This window comes from Phycodurus eques, chromosome 7 (genome assembly GCF_024500275.1).
Source record: "Phycodurus eques isolate BA_2022a chromosome 7, UOR_Pequ_1.1, whole genome shotgun sequence".
NCBI classification, from domain to species: Eukaryota; Metazoa; Chordata; class Actinopteri; order Syngnathiformes; family Syngnathidae; genus Phycodurus; species Phycodurus eques.
The window spans coordinates 31230352-31233909 of NC_084531.1; positions in this window are offsets into that span (position 1 = coordinate 31230352).

The window sequence follows — 3558 nt, forward strand, 5'->3', positions numbered from 1 at the left end:
AAGGCGTGCCGGTCAACTCGGTTCCCCTCACTGCCCAATAAGCGGCAGTTTGGCAGATGGTGAATAATTTTCAAAAAAGAAAGACGCTCCGAGCTGTTTCATGCCACTCGCCGTTGGAGTTTACTCCAAAACTAAATAGAAGACAAAGAGAATTATACCTTCTGTATTTAAAGCAGCCAAACTGCCTGATGAAACACCTTGCTATCTTAATTCTAATTAGCGTCCATGTTGAGCAACGCATTGAACACAAACTGCAGAAGCAGCGTGTGGACCAGACAATATAACAACTAATATCAGAATCAGAATCATCTTTATTTCGCCAACTACTCGTCACTTTAAACCGCATCCACTCCTTGAAGTCTCGGCGCCCTTTGCACAATGGTCATTGCACCGGACTTCTGCAATATTAGTCATTCGAACTGCTCGAAGTGCTCGAGGACTCTGCATCTTTTTGCACAATTGTTTTTTTGTCAATGTCTTTATGTCCCCAAAGTGTTCTGTAAATTGACTGTCTGTTGTACTAGAGCGGCTCCAACGACCGGAGACAAATTCCTTGTGTGTTTTGGACACACTTGGCAAATAAAGATGATTCTGATTCTGAAAAACATACAAGGAATTTGTATCCGGTAGTTTGAGCCGCTCAAGTACGACAGCAGACACTCACTCGACAGAGAATTCTTTGGAGACATGAAGACATTGAGAAAAACGGTCACTGAGCAATAAAAGGTTGCTAGTAATCTGGTAATGCCGCTACAATGTTTTTTTTTTTGACAATTGTGCAAGAAGATGCAGAGTTCTCTAGCAATGAGAGCAGTTTTAATGACTTAATAGAACAATAGTCCAGTGCAATGACCATTGTGCAAAGGGCTCCGAGACTTCAAGAAATGTATGCAGATTAAAGTGACTAGTAGTGCGTTAATCTGGGACAATGTTGATGGTGCAAATGGTGCAGATGCTACTCAGGCACGACTCAGTGCCGTGCTGATGAGCTCAGAGAGGAGTTAACTGTTATTCTGCATCCCACTGCAATATGATTGGCTGCTGCAAAGAAGCAATGCCTAGAACCCGAGTGGGATTCATAACACCCAATGAACAGTGTCGAGCAGCATTTTTGTCTCGGGCCGCATTGCACTTACGATTTCCCTCAGGGCGGTTAGAACAGTCAAACCATATACATGTTTCATCATCAAATCATATTACCATTATACGAAAAATTGAGGGATAACTAGTTTTGAAATCAGAAGACAAGGATAATAGTTTGTTTAAGTTACTGTCGAAGAAGGGTTTGGTCACAGAAAAATGCAATATCTCAACATTATTGTTCATTATTATGACAATTTGGAATTTGGGTCGGGATTTCTGCAAAAATCACGGAAGTTGACGAGCATGATTTGCTTTCGCGGGCCACATAAAATGACGTGGCGGGCCGCCTCTGGCCCCGGGTCCTCAAAGAACGAATGAGTTCATAAAGTGATTCGGTTCAGTTCGTTCACTAAAAAAATTTTTGTTCTTCTGAACGAGACGTTCGTGAACGTAACAATACTAATTGTTCCAATTGATTGCGACGACGATTAGCCAAAAAGCAGAGCTAGCAGCCGTCATGTTGCTGTGGAAGTTTGCGCTTTTGTTTGATAAAGTTGTTAAGAGGAGTTTGTCTGTTACGAAGCTGCTTGCTGGCTTAAGAAAGAAAAACGTGTTTCAAGAGAGAATCCATTTGTAGCTCCTGCAGGATTTTCAGTTAGCGGATCATGTGACGTCAGCAACTTTCTTTTTCAATTTCCATTGTGACCACAATGGCGTCTAATTGATAGTAATTGATATTGAGCGCCAGTGAAGTTGAGTTCAAGTGTAGAAACATCCAGCGATCCTCTTGCGCTTATTCGAGGTCGGGTCACGAAGCCCGGACTTGGTCCACGGGGGTCGCGACACCTTCCCGGCCAGCCGTGTCGCGGCTGCGGTATTAGGTTTCCGCGCGGTTTCCGAGCAGAGCGCGCCCTGCTCCTTTGCGATTGGCTCCAGCGCACGGGCCGCTGCGCTATGATTGGCTGCTGCTTCAAGGCGGGAAAAGAAACTTTGAGTTGGTGCTAGCAAAAGGTTCCTGGGGCGGCCCGTGTGCTTTGTGTTTCCATCGCAGCAGGAACTACCGCATCAGGGTTGGCCGATGTTGCTCATCGCCTACCGGATCTAAAAAATGCTGCTATTTCCAGCATTCAATGTCTTAATCGTATATTTTGGATACGTTTAAAACGGAACCCTTTATTTATCTCGGTGGGGCGATTGAGACGTGATTCTCATTTGCAATGCTGACCCGGCTGCAGACGGTCTTTGAGCTGCGGAGTTATAATATATACTGGTACGTTTCAGGCCGAGGAAGACGCACACGCCCGCTCGGTCCCGCCGAGGAACTTCGCCACGAGGCCTCGGCCGCAGCTCGGCTCGTCTTGACTTTTCAATGTATTTGAATGGTCTTATTTCGAGCCACTGCGAATGGCTCAGTAAACGCCGACAGAGGTCTGTCAACCAATCAGCACAGCGTTCCTGGTAGCTCGAGGAAGACCCCAGCCAGTACCCGCCAGCAGGAACCAAATAATCCAGGGGGAAACTTCCCGGTAGTTTTTTGGGGGTGGGGAGTGGGGGCTACTCTGGTAGCAGGAACTCAAACGTTTCTGGCCCGCTTGGTGGAAAAGCCACTCAGGGTAGCCAGGCAAGTTCCTGCAAAGGGTCCCGCTAACCCGAGTCCTGACCTTCAACTCGATTGAACTCAGGGGTCGCATTCATCTCAAGGGTGTATTCCTCATTTAATAAGTTAGAAATAACAACAACTATTTCCAAATTGTTCCATTGTTTTCGTGCAAATAATTACAAGCAGTGTTGGGGACTACTTGATTTCATTACAAAGTGTATGGCATTGTAATCCATTACGTGACTGGCACAAAATGTCTCATTCAGTTACAGTTGCTTTTGGAAATGTCCATGATTACAATTTGAAAATAGCTGCCGTCCTCGCACCTATATTCGACGCTTGTGATTGGCTCTCTGTGGTCACGTGTCATTCTGCTCGTATATAATGCCATTTTTCCGAATTGTGGTGAAATCTTCCAGTTTCTGAGATTTTGAAAAGGTTCAACTAATTGAACACGGAAAAGAACGTTGACTTTGGAACACTTTCAGCTTTATAATTTTTGACTTTTTTAATGGAACGTTCACTTATCTGGTTGTCATATGAAGCAATGTTGTCTAAATTGTGCACATTTGTAATTACGTCAACATACTATCATCGTTTCTATATGCTGCACACATATACTGCAACAAACACGTGATGCATTGACATTTCATCATGTTTTATCAGTTTATTATTTGTGTAAAGAACAGATATGTGGTTCATTCCAAAATAATGGTCTACGTTTGGTAGTTGAATGATTTGGAAAATACTCACGTGTTGATGATGATGATGATTATTGCAAAGCAGTAATCCTTACAGACCACTGGATGGCGGTAATGCATAAATAGTTTGCAAACCGTGGTTAAACGCAGCAAAAAAAGATGTAAAAAGGGGAC